The sequence below is a fragment of the Camelus bactrianus genome, chromosome 21, assembly GCF_048773025.1.
Source record: "Camelus bactrianus isolate YW-2024 breed Bactrian camel chromosome 21, ASM4877302v1, whole genome shotgun sequence".
Classification (NCBI taxonomy): domain Eukaryota; kingdom Metazoa; phylum Chordata; class Mammalia; order Artiodactyla; family Camelidae; genus Camelus; species Camelus bactrianus.
This window is the reverse complement of record NC_133559.1, coordinates 20306035-20324529: the sequence shown is the minus strand read 5'-3', so window position 1 is coordinate 20324529 and position 18495 is coordinate 20306035. Positions and strand designations below refer to the sequence as shown.

At 42.9% G+C, this 18495-nt stretch overlaps 1 protein-coding gene across 6 annotated transcripts in view; it reads right to left on the bottom strand.

The window, feature by feature from the left end:
• Nucleotides 1-10784: 10784 nt before the first annotated feature.
• Nucleotides 10785-18495, bottom strand: part of FASLG (Fas ligand) — a 28267-nt gene continuing 20556 nt past the window's right edge. For 4 of the 6 annotated variants that reach the window (XM_010956671.3, XM_074349808.1, XM_074349809.1 and 1 more), the window contains one exon: nucleotides 10785-11927. The gene's annotated coding sequence lies outside the window, so the exon portion shown is untranslated. The remainder of the gene's footprint in view (nucleotides 11928-18495) is intronic. The other 2 variants (XM_074349807.1, XM_074349806.1) reach the window with 2 other exon arrangements.

The window sequence follows — 18495 nt, the reverse complement described above, 5'->3', positions numbered from 1 at the left end:
TTGAAAAAAAATGAGGGAAAAAAAGAAAGCAAAACAAACCAAAACGTTAAGGCTGAGGCTTAATTTCAAAACTGTCCTTGCCAAAGTCTGTTGTTCGTAATGATTTGAGTTTTACTTTGGAGTCATAATTTCTCAATAAAAGTGCCGCCCTTGAGTAAATGACAGATGCCTCTCAGGCAGTCAGAATACTGAAAGGAGTTGAACACCAAAACTATTCAATGAAGAGATTATAAATAATTACTACGTCAGGCCCTGAATTAGAAATCAGGTATATTTTAGTAAATAAAACAAACATATCAAGATTTACAGATACTAATATATAAAATAGATAACAAGCTCATATTGTATAGCACAGGGAACTATATTCAATATCTTGTAGTAACTTATGGTGAAAAATATGAAAACAAATAAATGTATGTTCATACATGACTGAAGCATTATGCTGTACACCAGGAATTAACACAGCATTGTAAACTGACTATACTTCAATAAAAAATATATATGCAAAAAGATAAACAAACATGGACAACTTTTTGGTCATTTTTTTTTAGAAGGTTAAATATCCAGCTACATTGTAACTCAGTTAATTCTACTTCTAGGTACTTGCCGAAGAGAAATGAATATGTATGAACAGAAAAATACTTGTACAACAATGTTCCTTATTCCAAAAACTGGAAATGACCCAAATGTCATCAACAAGAGAATGGAGAAACAATTTTTTAGTATATTCATACACTGGAATAGTAGGCAGCAATAAAAATGAGTGAACTGGTATCTGCAACAATATGAATCTCATAGGCATTATGTTGAAAGAAAGCCAAGAATAGACAAAACTGAAGTGTAACAACAAATCAGAAGATGGTTGTCTCTGGTGACAGACAAGAGAGAAGCATGAGAGAACGTTCATGGATAATGAAAAAATACTGTTTCTTATTATAAGCGATGGTTATATGAGCAAACCTAATTGTCAAAATTCATCATATTGAACATTTAAAATCTTTCCTCATTATTTTATGTAAATAATACCATAACTTTAATCTATCCAGAATGATTTCTCCTAGATCATCAAAAGAGAAAGAGAGAGAGAAAAGAAAAAAGAACAGGCATAGCCCTTGTGGTACGATAGAGATTGACAATACAAAAGCAGATAAGCAAACTTATAAGTGCATGAAGTAATTCAACAAAATGCTGTCATAGAAAATAGTAGCAGGATCTTACTAGTGTGGTTGTGGAAGGCGTTTCTGAGGAGAGGCCTAAGAGCCAGAGGGTAAAAAGACACAGCTGTGTAAAGAACCCATAAGAGAAGCATTTCAAGAAGAAATGATGTGTGCAAAGGCCCTGAGGTGAGGGAGTGTGGTGGTTCCAGGAACCGAAGAGGCCAGTGTGGCTGGGGCATAGTGGGTGATGGGGAAGCTAACATGAGATGAGGCTGGGGAGGTGGGCAGGGGCCAGGTGATATGCATCGGGAAGGTCACGGTCAAGAGTCTGGATTCTAACTTAAGAGTAATGGAAAGTTACTGAAAGATTTAACACAGGGGAATGATGGGCTTTAATTCATGCTTTTAAAAGATCACTCTGGTGGCTGGAGTGAAAATGAAGGAGCAAATGAACTATATAAACCAATTTCTCTGTTAAAAGCTATTAACCTCTCCCAGAATAAGTTGTTTTTCAACTGAATAAAGCAATTTTACTCTATCCTATCAATCTTGAGGGCTTGAGTGGCAAGTGTAAAAGAAGGATAACTCTCTACTAAATGAAATGGGCTTGCCTCTTTCTGATCATTTCATTTATTCTTCAGCCTGAAAAGTACTCAAGTACTCTTGACTACAGGATGGGGCTTGACTGTTAACAAAATGCAGCCTCACCTGTGAAGGTTGCAGCTTCAGGAGGGACATTTAAAAAGCAAGTATAAAGGAAGAAGTTACCCCCAACAACCAGTCCCACCTGCTGGGTCAACCCTAAAACAATGGGGAGAGGTACAGACTTCAAAGCCAGGTTACTCTCTCAGGCACTCTGCAGTTACCTTTTTCTAAAAAAGGCTAGGTTAGCAGAAAAGCAAAAAGCAATTTTCTCATCCTCCCCCACACCCCGTCTTCCAACTTCATAAAAGAGGCGTCAGCTCAGCCTGCAAAACTAACATGGAAAATACTCATCACGTATGCAGCTAGGGAACGCCGGAGGCACAATTATTTTATTAACCAAGGACTCTCTGCAAACATGCACTGCTTGGAACAATGACTACGATTCCACCCCCATGGGGTTGCCTGATTAAACAAAAAGTAAAAGTTGACAAATAGAGGGAAAGAGTGATATGCTCACCTATCTGCAGTGGAAATCGATGCTCAGCAAATGTGAGGTGGGGAAATACTACATAATGGGAGAGATCAAAAGAAAAAGCTCCAGCTGTGTAGTTTGTTTTCGGCCCGTCAGCCGAAACAGGTATCTTCTCACTCAGAAAGCGGCAGAACAGGGGATACCCGAGGTGACCTCCGCCTCCTCCTCCCACTCGGACAGAAAATCTTTACTTGAGAAGAAACAGATTTCCCCAGTATCTTAAAAGCACTCGGCTGTTTTAAGAACAACAAAATAAACACAGGTAAAAAGAATGGTGCAGTCTAACCAAGTCATAAGCTGGAAAACAAGACACCTCAGGGAGAATGAGCTCTAATTACAGACATACATGGAACTTGATTCCCACGCTTCTAGCCAGGAATGCTTTTTCCCCATCCCCAACCCCCGAAGCTACCAGCCAAGGATCTTCGTTTACTTGAGTACCTAACTGTCCAAGAGTAAACCATTCAACAGCAAATAAGCCCCAGACCCAGTACTCGCCACTCTTTTACCCCAAAAGCCAACTCCTGACTTACCAACTGTTGGGCCGGGTAGTCTCTTCGTCCCGCTCCCTCACTCTCTCTCCTCATGTGTAATTTTTGTTTTTAATTTTAATGTTTTGCCAAAGTAAAGAACCTGAACGTTAATTACTGGCTCCAAAAGACTCTGGGAACAGCATTAAAGCACTTCTAAATTAAAACATGAGGTTTAAAACTCAGTGTGCTTAAATCCAAAGCTTTCTGAATTTACCTAAAGGCGGAAGAAACAAACAAAAAAGTAAATACTGCTTGCTTCCATTTTGAACCTAAGCATCTCCACAGGATTCTCAAACGAAAACAAGAGCGTATCTTTAAAGTTTTGGGAGCGGCCGAACATCCTGGAAGCCTCCTTACCTATTTTAGAAGAGGAGAGGCAGCCGGTGCTGGAGGAGGGCGCAGAGCAGACGGGACCACAGGCGTCGCGGGCCCTGCATCCAGGGGAACTGGAGGCTCCTCAAGCGGCGGACGGGACCACCCGCGTCCCGGAAGCTGCATCCGGGGAACTGGAGGCTCCTCACGCGCCTTCTCGCGTCCTTGGAAAGAATGCCCGCCCACAGTTCCCACAGCTGGGACTGCTTTCAAGGAGGCAGCCTTGAGAGAGCAAGGTGTTATCAAGACCATCTGGTCTGGATACGTGACTGAGCCTCGTTAAGGCCTCTATATAAATTGTGCCGCCCCTAGCAGGCAGGTGCGGCGAGTTGCTCGTGGTGCAGCGCCCAAAACACGAGCCCCCGGATTTCCCTGATTCATTAAACCTGCCGCTCACCAGCCTCGAGGGGTGCGCCTCTCCCCTTGGTCTCTCCTTTTCCAACGTGTAAGGGCCCGTTTCCAAACTAACAGCCAATTTCTAGCGCTCCTTGAAAAGAAGGGTTACTCAGAAGCGCTTCAATTTAAATCCTTGGGAAGTTAGGAATGGGAGCAGCCTGAGGGGCAGTTTTGCTATCACACTGATTTTCTTTCTCTTATTAAAATTTTATTTAATTTTTATTGGGGTATAATTGACATATAACATATTTATTGCAGGTATACAACATAGTGATTTGATAATTGTGTATATTGTGAAGTGATCTCCATGACATTTATTTTATAACGTTTACTTTACAACCACCAACCTGTTCTCTGTATGTATGAGTTTGGGGTTTTTTTGTTTGTTTGTTTTGGGTTTGTTCGGTTTTTTTTAAAGGAGGCCAGGGAAGTTCTCACTGAATTGAGAAAGTGATGGTCAACACTTTATTTAAAAGATACAGAACACCACCTAAGTGATCATTTTTATGGAATCTTGGGGGTCTTTGTAACCATTGCTGAATTAGTGGTATGGAGGGCAGGGAGTACCAAGGCCAACATTTGGGGCAGTTTCAGCTCTGGAGGTCATAAGCCTGGTTTCCCTGTAAAGTGTCCATGGCTGTGGTCTTTTCCTTCTCAGCCTGGTTGAACAGCAAGGCAGACTCTGGGGCATCTCCAACACCCATGTTACCCAAAAAGAAGCCCAGCGTGGTAGGAGTGGAGGGATCCTGTGGGACACACTTGGGCTGCTAAATCAATACAAACCCTGAAGTTTACCCCAACCCTGAACTTTATGTGAAAGAATTACAAACCTTATTTTAAAGGTACATTTGAGTCTGAGAAGGCTGCTACTTGCTGGCAAAACATCCTGAAACAGGGAGGCAGCATTAAGCAGAAAATAGTTTTTTGGTGCCTCCTATGTGCCAGCTACAACCCCAGCCCACAGTGGTGAAAAGAAACAGAACTCCCCCTTATGGAGTATATGGTCCAGTGGGGAAGACACGCGCTAAATGCACAAACAGGAATGATTCAGAAAATTCTAGTGTGCAAATACTGGGGACGCTACGAATTAAAAACTAGGGGCTCTGACAGAGTGTGAGGACTCAGAGAAGGCCTTCCTAAAGAAAGTGATGTATGAGCTGAGTCCTGAATAGCAAATGGGAGTTATTTAAGCCAAGAGTGTATGTGTGTGAGGCTGACGGGAAGGGAGTAATGGTTGGCAGTCTCCGGATGAAGGGACGGCTTGGAGGCAGCAAGAGACTATCATCTGCCGTATTTGAGGAACTGACAACCATCAGGTACACGAGCAGAGAGCCTGGGAAGTTCAGCTGGGGCTGGAGGGTAATAGTCAGTGTAGCTGCATAGGTAGCTGGAGGCCAGAGCAGTAGGTAAGCCCTGTTAAGAATTTGGACTAAACTCTAAGTCAGTGACAAGCCATAGCAAAGGCGTGAGTAGCACAAGTAGGTGTGTGATTTTAAAAGAAGATTTCAATAGCAGGGCAATGAATGGATTACTGGAGTTCAAGAGACCAGCCCACACAGCAGGTGAAAAAGGACCTCATGTCCACACGAGGTACAGGTGTGTGCAAATGAGTTGTGTTTCCCTTGAGAAAGAAAAGATTGAAAACAACCATCACCCATGTTAAAGTATCATAAACTTCCTCTTTGGATGAATCAAGTCATCCAAAGGAGGTGTCCTTTATTTACTGTGCATCTTATTTGGAATCTAATTGGATTTTTTATGTGGTGGAGGGTAGGGAGAGAGGGAGGTTCTGGGTTTTTTTTCTTTCTTCCTTTTTTTTCCTTTTGAAGTGTATGAGTACACACGATGAGTAGTTGCCTTCGCGAGAGTAGAAATCTATCAAACGGAAAACAAGCAAACATCAAAACCTCTGCTTTTGTCCAATAGCTGTAAGCATAGCACCACAAGACAGAAAAGGCTATCTGACTATTTGATTTCCCCAATAATACTATTTTCCTTTTTTTGTATAATCTCTTATAATTATGGTAAAACAGCACCAGAGCTGTAGAGATTATAATCATTTATCCCCTATCCCCTTAAATCATCCATCCCCTTAAATGTCTATTGAGGGCTTGACAGAAGTTACCAAAATCAACTCTGGTCTAAGGCTATCCACTTACAGCCCTTGTTCATTATAAAAAAGATTTTGGAACCTCAACCAAAGCCTATCTTGAGACTCAACAGCAGCACACTGCCAGGAAACGCATTTTCACAGGATGGGGCTCACACAAAAGCATTTTTCTTTTGTTCTGGTAGGAAAAGGCATTTGGTATTTCAGAGTGAGGCTGCAGACAGGTATGCTAGCAGGAGAATGAGCAGGCAGGAACTGGGGGATTGGTTTTGAAAATCAGCTCATCCTCCGTTAGATGAGCAGAGGCTGGTTTCCTGAAGTGAAGTCCTGGAGGGACACTGAAAGTAGACTTGAAAGGGGGCAGGGTATGGGGTTGAGAAAGTGGCAGTGGAAGGGGACAAAGCCAAGGTCCTCTCTTTGCATTTTTTTTTCCTGGACATCGTGCCCATGTTCGCCTCCCACACACACCCATGCTTATTCCTCAGACTCTCCCAGGGAACAAGCCTTTTGCCTGTGACTCGCCTGGGCAGCTCTGAGCTGGGTGAGCCAGCGTGTTCCTCTTGGGTTCCTTCTTCTTATACAAGGTATACACATTACAGAAGTGGAGGCAAGGTGCATAGATTGCTTGCACCATGGACATCTTATTTAATAGGGGCATTTATACATCTGACTTACAAAAATTCCTTCCCTGTACACACCAGGAAGGCAGTAAGACCCAGCTCATGACCAAGGAGTGTGCTTTCAAGAGTCCAGACAGACAGCAGGCTCTGATCCTGTCTCCCAGACACAATCATCTTCTCTGTCCATCTCTGGGAGTGTCCTGACTCTGCATCAGGGAGAGGTGGGGGCGGTTGGCTCTGAATGGATGAATAATTTCTTAGTTTTGTTTCTTCTTAGTGACTCAAAATTAAGAGTTTATTGAGGGGGAATATCACAACTGTTGACTAAAATGAGACCTTACAAAGGTTTATGAGCCCCATCAGTTAACCTGTGTCCTAACCTTTCCCTATCCATGAAACATCTGCTCAGCCATGGTGAGAGAGGGATTGGCCTATCAGTCCTTGCACACACCAAGAACGTTACTGTTACTACGTCTCTCTGCCCGGTTCACTCCTGTCCATCTTTCAAGGGATGTGAGTGAGTCCAGCTCTTGACTCTAGAAATGGCTTTTACCACTTCATCCCATAATTTCCCCCTCCTGCAATTCAGAGCAGAGCTGATCTAAAACTTTTACTTGGCACTTAGCAGGCCTATGGCTACCTTGGTTCTGACCCTTTTATGGTCTTCTAACCTTTTATATGTGAATTCTGTCTTACCAACTTGGCTGTAAACTACTTAGGAACTGAAAGGCTCAGCTGGTAGAGCAGTGCTGATTGTTCTAATAAGGGCCTTTGGTGATATTTAGAAGTAAATGTTACCATGAGTAGGATCTTTAGAGATGATCAAATCCAGTCATCTCCTTTTACAAATAAAACATGGAATGAGGTGATTTTCTTAAGGTCACAGTGACAACAAGAAGTTAATCTTAAACTCCCCCAACCTTTACTCATCCATGCCTCTATTCCAAATTGTTGAATGAGTGGATTCCTTTTCTGTTCTTTTTCTCCATTACAAAGAACAAACCATCTAGAATGCAGACGTAAAGGAAGCTGTGGTTCAATCCAGTTAGAATCCCATATTTGTAAAAGGTGACTAGTTGACCATGGGTTCCAAATAAATTTGGGAAAGAACAAGGTGACATGGTCCTGAATAATGAAGACAGTTTAAGGAAAGGGGCTGAGTTGGGGGGCTCCCCTCCACCAATCAGAAACAGCCATCTTGGATTGGTCATATCTTGTCATATAGTTATTTCATTTACAAGAAAAAAAGATGACATCCATCACGTACCATTTTTGTCATTCTTGATCAAGTGCAAACATTTAAAGGTGCTTTCACACTCCTTTGAGTTGTGCAAAGATGTGGAGAAGTGTGAGTGGGAAATTTTGTTTTGGTGCTTGGATTTACAAACTGAAAGCTCAGTAAAGTGATGCAAATATCACCTTGGATGCCTATTATTTTTCTGCTAATAAGTAAATTTCATTAATTTCTGCACTCCTCTTTACTCTTCCTCTTGCACCATAGCATTAATTTCTTTTCCATTTCTCTCAATTTTCTTACATGATTGAATATTTTGATAATATGCTATAGTTTACTACGTAAGTCCTCAAGTGAGTCTCTGTATGCTGTCTCTAATTTTTCTTCTTATTCTTTCTTAAACTCCAATTAGACATTTGTCCTCATGACTCTACCAAACCTGCTCTCACCAAGGTCGCCAATGACCCTGACTTTGCTGGCTCTCTTGATCAATTCTCAGCAATTCGCAGCTGTCATCCTACTTAACCTATCAGAAGCATTTGATGTAGGAGATCACTCCTCACTCCTCAATACATTCTCCTCACCTGGTTTCTAGGACCCCTCCCGTTCTTTTTTCCTCCTACATCATGGGTCACTCCTTCTCCAGCTCTTCCACTGTCTCCTTCTCTTCTTCTCAACCTCTTAGTGCTGCAGTATCAACCCCAAGATTGAGTCCTTGGTCCTCTGTCCTCTGTCAACCATCACTCCTCCAGTGTCATAACTTTAAATATCTCCTAAATGCCAGGACTTCCCCCTTTTGGTACCCAGCCCAGACCTCTCTCCTGAACTTTAGAATTGCACATCCACAACTGCCTACTTCATTTTTTCACTTGGAAATCCCACAGAAACAGAACTCTGCCTCATCTCTCTCAGACCTGAATGCCTGATCTTTACCCTCAGATGTCTCCACCTTAGTTAATTGTTACCTCCAGCCCTCTCATTGTTCAGGTCAGAAACTTTGGAAGCATATTCTGATCCTTCTCATTCTCTCACAACCCACACCCTCCCAGTCTGGAAATCCTGTTACCTCTACCATCAAAATATGCCTAGGATCTGACTACTTCTCACCAAGTCACAAGGATTATTGCCATAGCTCTACTGGTCTCTCTGCTTTGTCCCTTGCTCATCCATAATCCATTCACAACACCGACACCAGAGAGATACTTTTAAAACACCAAGCAGGTCAGATCACTCCTATGATCAAAGCTCTACAGGACCATTTCACTCATAGTGAAAGCCAGAGTGCTTACAGAGTCCCATGAGGACCTACCTGAATAATTCACCTCCTCCTTACCTCTCTGACCTCATTGCCTATGACTCTCTTCATCCTTTACTTCACTCTAGACACACTGACCTCCTTGCTGTCCCTGGAATATTCCGTCCACTCTACTGCCTCAGGGCCTTTACACCAGCTGTCGCCTCTACCTGGCAACATGCACACCCCCAAAATCTGCCTGGTGTACTCCCTTACTCCCGTCAAGTCTCTACCCAAAGGTCACTTTTTCAAAGAGATGTACTCTGCCTGCCCTGTTTAGTATTATAACCTGCTTCTGCCTCATACCCCAATATCTTCCCTACCTTGCTTTACATCTCAATCTTCCTTAGCCCTTATAACCTTATAACATATAATATACTTATTTAATGTATTATTTGTCTCCACCAGCTGCAATAAAAGCTCTGTGAGATAGAGGCCTTCTTTGTTCCCTAATGTATCATAATTCCCTGGAATGATGCCTCTGAATGAATGAACCAATGTGTTCAAGAGCCCCCTCAGTTCCAGAGCGACAGGGATCTATCTACTGTGTACGGCCCTAAATGAGAAAAGCCAGATCCAACAGGGACTTGACTATTCATCAAAGTAGAAGTTCAAGTCATGGGATTTCATTTTCTCCCTCCTTCTGCCACATGGTCACCTGTTGCTCCCTTCATGTGGGTAACTGCTGCAGAAAGAATGATCACTTTCCTGAAATATGGATTCCACTCACTTACCCCAGAACTGAGAAGAAATGGAAGAATGAGGCTATGAATTCTTATGTACTCTCCCAAGCCAGGACAAACTCTCTTCCTTCAATAATCATTGAACCCTAACTCTGTGCCAGGAACTGGGATCATGTTGGTAAAAAGGGCAGGAAAGGACCCTGATCTCCTGGAGATTAAATTCTAGTGTAATTACATACCCTAATCCTCAATCCATACCAAGTTCTATGCCCAGATGCCAGTTACTAGAACTTATTTCCCCTGTTGGGGACAGGAGCAAACACCCAGTTGTTCCACATGACATTCATCCCTTAGAACATGCGGCTCGTAGTGTGGTCCCCTAACAGCATCAGCTCACTTGGGAGCTTGTTAGAAATGCAGAATCCTGGGCCCCATCCCAGCCCTATGAACCAGAAACTGCATTTTAATAAGATCCCCTGGTAATTCTCATGCGCAGAACTGTTTGAGATGCACCACCTTGGGGCTCTCCACCGACTACAAGCCCACTGGTATCACATGAATGGTGACCAACAGAAATTTGAGAGTAGGCAGAAAGGAGAGAGTTCAGTTCATTTTCCCTCTTACTATTAATAATAAATAGGGAATATTTTTTGATGCCATGGATGCCAATAGGAATTGTAGGAGAAGTTTCTTGGTCATTTAAAAATTCACAGAACACAGGGCTGATCTGAAATAAATACATGATGATTGTTTGCTAACACTTCGTGCATTCAAACAGATTCAAGAGGCAGTATTTAAAAGTCTTAAGTATGTTTGAGTATCTGCTCTAAGGCCAGACATCCTCATTTCTAAGCTGTCACTATAACACTAGTTGTGTTTCCTGGCCAATTTGCTTGGCTTCTCTTAAGTTTCAGTTTCCTCTTCTATAAAGTAGCAATAATAAGAGTACTTAACCTCATGCATTTATTATGAGGACTAGAGGAATTAATGTGCCTAAACAAATAAGCATACAACAGACATACAAACTTTCAGTTGTAAGGTGAATGATTTCTAGAGAGCTAACGTACAGCATGGTAATGATACTTAATAATGTATTGTACACTCAGTATAAGAGATCTAAAGTGTTCTCATCACGCAGACAAAAATAATGGAGAGAAAAAAGAAAAAAAGAAGGAAGCGTAATGCTAAGCATATTCTAAGCACTCAGTAAATTTTAGTTTTTATTATTACTATTATCATTCCAATCAACATTTAATTTATTCAATAGATATTTTAGGAATAGGGTACAATAATTGGGAAAATCAGGATGGAGTATGAGGAGCCTGCTCAGACTAGCTGATGAAGCAAGACGGCTCCGAGGAGAGAACGTTTTCGTGGAAACCTGAGGATGAGAAACAGCCAGTCGCGTGATGAGTCACAGATTCGAGCCGGGGAAGGGCAAAGCAGTTCACGATTAATAGAGATTATACAGGGCTTCAGAGTCCAGAAGAGGGGTCTGGAATTTATTCATCATCAGTGGAAAGCTACTGAATCCTTCTAGACAAGGGAGTGAATTAAACACAGAGGTCTGTTGGGGTTCCACTGGGGGCAAAGTTCTGGGAAAAGTCCCCAGGGCAGACAAAGATGAATCAAGCATGGTGTCAGCTTCTAAGGAACTGACATTCTAATGGTCTGACTTAAGACTTAATGCCAAAGTGGAGACATTCTCCTTCCATGTCCTCCCACTCTGCATTTTGCTAGCGGCACCTCTTCATTGAGCACCGCCAGGAACCAGCTCACCTGTTGGCCCCTTCGTGGACCTCGTGCAGACATCTTTTCCCCTGCGTTCCAGGCTCCTTCTGCCTCTGTCTCGTGTGGTTGTGATTAGCGGCTTTCCCTTCTATACTTGTTTAAGGCTAAATCTACCCTTTCCATCTTTGTTGTCTTGCCACCTATTAAAATGCTGGCACCTTGGCACGTGGTCAGTATTCCACAGATGTTATCTTGAATGAAAGAGCTAACATTTGTCTGCCATTTCTTTCTTTACTGCAAAAAATGTGTGCCCAGTTCAGCTTCTGCATTTCAATGACAAACCAGAGACCGCTAGACTGGGGGTTTTCTTGAGGAAAATTCTCTCTTTTAGTGACAATCCCCTGCAAGAGAAAAATCTCAATTTGAAATGCATTTTACTAATAAATGGATGGACTTTACTCACTTAACAGGTTTTTTTTTTTTTTTTTTTTTTACCTTCAGCCCAGAATTATTACCATAGAAACCACAGAGAACGTATCTGCCGCCAGCATCTTGGTCTGTTTGTCTTAGTTTTTCCTCCCAGGGCCCTGGCGGTGCTTCTCATCTTACAGATGGGGAAACTGAAACACAGGAAGAGCAGGCCGCACAATGAGTCAGTGATCAAACAAGCTTCCTGTGAGCAGGCTGCCCCGGACGCATCTCTGAGGGGCCACACTCATCCTTGACATCGCCCTCACCTTTCGGCACTGCTTTCTCTCCCGTGTCTCCTCCCAGGTATAGCTTCACCTCTTCCCTGGTCCTATCAGTCTGTGTCTCTGGCCAAGCCCAGAAATCCCAGCCATGCCCACCCCAGACCCCTCACCTGGACAAAGCCTCCTATGCTAGCCCCTCCCTCGTCCTGCCTCAGAGCTGCTCACCTCCTCCCCAGCATCATTCCCTCCCAGCCTGCTCACAAACACTAATGGAATCTTCCAGCTCTGCCTCCCTTACCCCTGGAGTCCTATTCTTCGAAACAAAACACAGAACCTCAAGTTGACAAAGAAACTCAGAGTCATCCAGTCCCACCCTCTAAGGCCTCTTCCAAAGTAATAGCAGCTAATCTGATCAACCAGCTCGTGTCCATGGGCGGCTAAAGGAAAAGAAAAAAGGCCAGCATGAGAGGAGCCACAATGAAGTACCCTTTCAACATTCAGGGCAAGTTCACTGCTGTAGCTGCTCCGTCATGACTGCCACACTAACATGTTCCCTGGGAGAATCAGAACTCATCTCTACCAGAGCTGTTCTTGGACGCAAGGAGATGGGAGAGAAGAAATTCCCTCATTGATGAATCTGTTACATGAACATCAATCCTTGCTGGAGAAGATCCAGGTTTGGGCAACCAGAAGCTTATATATCATACAATATACAAAATTAAAGTATAAAATAGGTACCAAGGCAAGCATTTCTTTAGAATGAGGACAGAAATCATAACTGCACATTTTTTAAAAAGGTGATAAACATCACAAATATCATAAAATCCAAAGCATCCCAGGGCCAGGGCAGGGAGGAGCCCTGGACTTTCTTTCACCAGGGCAAGTAACTCTGACTTTAATCTTGGAATTCTTTTTCTTCTTCATTTCCTGCCTACATTTTTTGAAAGGTTGTCTGTCTTCTCCTCCTCCCTTTCCTCACCAGTGAAGTCCTCCCTAATTGCAGGCACTCTCTTCCAGTCACACCATTCCACTGAAACTTTCTTCTCAATTGTCCTCAGTGGCTCCTGAGCACCAAATCAAATGGCTTTTGCTCAACCTTTGTGCTCCTGGTTTCTCTTTCATGATAGATCCAACTGAAATCGAGTCCCCCTAAAACCAAGTCCCCTACTGAGTTTTTGATTAAGCTGTCTATCCAAAACTTGATTTCCTTTCTTATCTCCTCTGACCTCAATGCTGTGTTAGCTCAGCACAGTCAACCAGAGTCAGAGGCCTAAGGTTTCTGTTGTCCCTAACATCGTTAATGGACTAAAATTGCTGTTTTAGGCATCAGCATTAATGTACAAATTCAAGTTGCTTCTTCAGGGCAAGATTAGCTCATAGACCTCCCTCACAACCCCAAGCCATGGACCACCTGGCCAGAGAATCATAAACTGGAGACATCCTGACTCCTAAAACCATGATTAAGAAATGTCACAGAAATGTCACAAGATGATGATTAACCCCAGTTTCTTTGTTCTTCCCCTTTAAAACATCCCTAACTCAAAGACCAATGTGGAGTGATTCTGAGACTTGTCACCCACTCCCTTGCTAGGTGCCCTTCAACTAAATCCTTACTTTGCTGCAAACAGCCACTGTCACAGTTTGGTCTTCTGCACCATGGACACTGAGCCCTTGCTCAGTTACACAACCAAGCCTGCCTTCTCAGAATTCTGTCTGCCTTGGCATGCTCACAGCTACATTGTCAGTTTCCCTACCGCATGTGCTCATCTTTCCCTTTTCATTAGTTTTACTTCCTCCTTCGATTCACCAAATTGGGTATAACCCAAGGCTCAACCCTCAGCCCTTGCTTTCAGCAGTCCATGAGCTTCCCATCACCTGTCAAAGCTTCAAACATACAAACAATGCCCAAATCTGTCACTCTAACCCTGACATCTCTTCTGTGTGTCAGTGCTGCTGATTGGACACCTCCACGTGAAAGTCTCCCTGAACCTCAAACTCAACTTGCTTAAGGCCAAACCAATTACATGCACTTCAGAACAGGCTTCTGCACTCCAAAAACTCACTAGATTCTGAAATTCAATATTTCTAAAATTCAGTGCATCCTCTTCCCCCATAACTAGCTCTCTACCAGCACTTCCCCCTTTCTGTTAAAGGTCTGAGCTAAGTGGGTGAGTGTCAAGTCATAATCTCAGCAGAGGAAATAACACTATCTTTCTCCTTTCTTGTCTCCATAAACTTATTCACTCTGGTTTGTTCCTCATGAGAACAGGAAGTTGCTCTGAGGGGCTGACTGGGAGAGAGACTGCGTCCGCAACCCACTTCATGAGGTTTGGTTTACATGCAATTCTTTGTCTATCTTTACTTAGACTTAGAGCTGAGGCTCCAAGCTCCATTAGAATGAAAGCATTTTTGTGGTCAGTGATGCTACTGTGATTCTGGCAGCTAACGGAACTGTGGCGCTTAAGAGGAAGATGAACACTCTATTACTATACAAACAAACAAACAAAACAAAAAATACACCTTTGTTCTTGTGGAGTTGGGACACAAGAATAAAAACAGCTGTTAATCCTCTTAGCACCTCAAGGAATTAGAAAAAGTCATTACGAAAGGGAGCAGAATGGCAGAGTTGGGGGGAGGGTTCAATAAGAAGAGAAAGGGAGGAGAGGAGAGGGGATGAGTGGGGAGGAGGGAGAGGAGGAAAAGAGAGAACACTGAAATAAAACAGGAAGCTTGAATCTTTGCAGAATAAGATTGACTTTTCAGTGCCCTAAAGGAAAAAAATTAAATGTTCTCAACTGACTATTGACATACAGAATGGTTTCTAGTGGAAATTGACCTAGAAGTTGGGAAAGATGTTTTGTTATGGAGGCAAAATCCAGCTAAGCAAAGTAGTTGGAATGTAAAATCAAGAGAAGTAAGAACAATTTCCCTTTAAGATATTAAGACCTACCCTGAAGGATAAAATGTCTTATTCAGAGAAAAACTAAAGTTTGATATTTTATCTTATCTAGGTAATCCAGAGTCTATGTGTGTATTATAGCTCCAAGTGATTGGGTAGCATATACAGATTATTCTTGTAGTAATACATACCCTTATTTATATCTTAAAGTTGCTAACATTATTGCGGAACCAAAAAATGTCAATACTCAGAACTGAGCATGTCCAAATGATACTGGTCAGAACATTAATATTCCCTAAGATTCTGTCTTTGGTCCTTCTCTTATTCTATTCTTGTCTTCTTTGCAATCCTCTCCTAATTCTGAGACCTGCATATCCAAATCTGTACTATGTGTTTTCATGTGTTTATTCCTATGTGTTTATTAGACAAGAGGGAAGGAGGGCAGGGAACAACTGCTGAAAGAATGACTCAGCAATTGAGGACAAACTGGTTAGAACCAAGATGGTGGAAGATTCAACTTTCAGTAGACCTTGAGCCTCATGGCAAAACCACAGGCACCGTAACAGTTCCTAGACTGATCATAAAAGGTCAAAAAGTGGGTGAGGGGGGGCCAATTCCTGGAAATCTCCACCCCTTCTCCAAAATAGTTGGACTAATCCTTCTACTCATTAGCATATGAAACTACCAAGCTGCACATCTCCTGGTCCCTCTCTCTCTTGCCTTCTGAGATGGCCCACATTCTGCCTATGGAGTGTGTATCTTTCTAAATAAATTTACTTTCACTTTACTGTGCTTAGCTCTTGAATTCTTTCCTGCTTGAGACAAGAACCTATTCTCTGGCAGCATTGCCACATACAAACTACCACACATTCAATGATAAAGAAACATTGATTCTCACACTCATGAATCTGCAGGTTGACTGCCGTTCAGCTGATCTAGACTGGGCTTGGCTAGGCAACTCGGCTCCAAGATCTGGGTTAGGCTCATATCTGCTCCATATGTGTTTCCTTCTCAGACTCAGACTGAAGGGGCTTTTTCTTTTCATGGTTAAGTATCGGAGGCTCCTTCCCTGAGCAGAAACACACAGTGCCTCTTATGGCTTAGATGTTGACAGAGCAACTATCATTTTAATCCACTTTCTATAGGTCAAAGCCAGCCAGGCACCCAAGCACACCATCAAAGGCTCAGAGAGGAGTAGTTTCCCGATAGAGGCTGAGAAAGAGGAAGTGAATATTTGCTGGATGATATTTAATCTGCTACACTTCTCAAACTCAATGACTTCAAATCTCTCATGATCCTTGTTTTCTTTTAAGTAATGACCGGCACCATTATTCACCCAGTTAGAAAACCAAGAAGTCATCTTAACTTTTGCCTACCTTCAGTAACTTTATCAAATCTTATCGATTCTCCTTCCTACATTTTTAAATTTATCTGTACTTAATTTAGGCCTGTAGTGAAAACTGTAATGATTTTCTGACAATTCCTACTGTCTCTTTCCATAGCTGGTTGTTCTTTTATCCTAAAATGAAAATATTACAGAAATCAAGTAAACCCAGATGATCATTAAAAGCTCTTTGTGACAGAATTCCATCTAATAAATGTGGAAGAAATGATTGAACTTATAAAACCTAATGAACTATCTGACTCAAGCAAAGATCATCAATAGTTGAAACCATTAGATCAGGGGTTCTTAACCTCAGCACTACTAACATTTCTCACCATCAGGCTGCTTATTGTCTTTTTTCAGTTAACTGACAGCGCTCAGCCATCTAAGTTCATTGTCTATAATTTCATATCCCTTGAACTTCTCAAGCTCGCGAGATACTGCACCTGCCAGGACATTCCCTTCACCTGTATCCCATCCCAGTTCCCAGCAAAACTTTTAACAACTGCACTACTTACCACTAGCCGGGGGCTGTCAGAACACTAGGGATGGGATCCTTACTGCCAGCTGGTTGGTGGGCTGTCCAACTCTAAAATCCTATCTTGTAGCCTGACTCCTCAGACCAGCTTCCTTAGGTTGGGTTCTCCGGGAATAGACACCAAAAGAGGGATCTGCAGAAGATCTGTTGATCAGGGCTAGCTCTCCGGAACAACACGCTTGTGGGAGTGAAAGAAGCAGGACTAGCCAGAGTGAGAAATTAAACTGCCTACCCATCCCATGGGAAGCTCTGGAAGTAGGGTGGCCCTTCAAAGTTGCTTTAAATTGTGGGAAAGACGCTGTACCATCACATCAGCCAGTCACTGGATGCAGGCGCCTACAGGGAGGGTGTATCATTTGCACAACGCAGCTTCCTTCAGCTAACAGCAATTTCTGTTGGCTCTGACCCCTCAGGGGCCAGCATTCTCAGCTGCTGGGAAATGCCTCGGTCATGAGGGGAAATATGGGCCGTGACCACCTTACCCGCTACACCTGTAAGAGTGTGCTAAGGTTTGGACAGAGTCGGGTTCAACATTCTCCCCCCATTTTACTATGCAACCCTTGAGGTCAAATAATCTGTCTTATTCGTATTTATACCTGACCCTGCACCCCACACCTGGGACCTAGAAAAGGCCAAATGAAGGAATGATGGCTATAATTGCATGCATAATTAAGCCCATGTTTGATAATAATGATATAGATCTCAGCCCCCAAATTCAACAAACTCAATTTTCTTCTGTTATCACTCATCTTAATTTTTTATTTTATTGTAGCAGGAGATTTAATCTTAATTCAGGGTTTTCTTGGTTAATTCAGGATTTCTTTCCCCACCCTTCCCCTGATTACACTTAATGTCTCAGGATGGAAAGCATACCAAAGGGGAGGGAAGGAGAAACACCTGGCCCTCAATCTTAGGCCCTCTGGCATCCACTCAGACCCCATCATTCCCACCTGGCTTGTGGTTGCTGGGCCACACAGCACACAGCTGCATTCTCCTTGCCCTGCCCCTAAGGTCTCCTCGGGCCTGTCTTTCTCTCTGCCTTGTCCACTTCCATACTGTTTTTGGGCCTCCAGAACATATTTACTTGTTTCACATGCCTTCTGAGGTGAAAGGAAATGCTGCAAGGTCTTTCTGCTTAACTGTTACACGTGGTTCTCTCTACTCCACTACTCCCACTGTCTGCAGAGTAGAGGGAAACGTCTAGAAGACTGTCACCACCCCTGGATCCACTGCAATTTTAAGGACAGTTACCCTCTGCTCTCTGACCCCCCAGATTCATATGGGGTTCTTCTCACATGTTCCTCCCAGCTCCAGACTGGGCCTGAAGGAGGGCGTGGGGAGGGTGTCCTCTCAGGAATGCAGGTCAGCGTTAGTGTCTCGGTACCCATCACTGCCTTCCAAGCAGGGTGAATCACTCCCTCAGAGGTACAAGGGTTACCTAGTCTGGTGTAAGGAAAACTATCTCCGACTGCTACCCTTCTAAATCCATCAGATTTGTCCTTAACTTGGTGACCTGAGCCTTTTGGGATTTAGGCTACTGAAACTCCAGTGGCAATCATATTACAAAATTCAAATGTATCAAATTAACACATTGTACACCTTAAATTTACACAAAGTTATATGTCAAATATATTTAAAAAAAAAAAGAAGAAAGCTGTAAGTTTTCTGAAGAAAC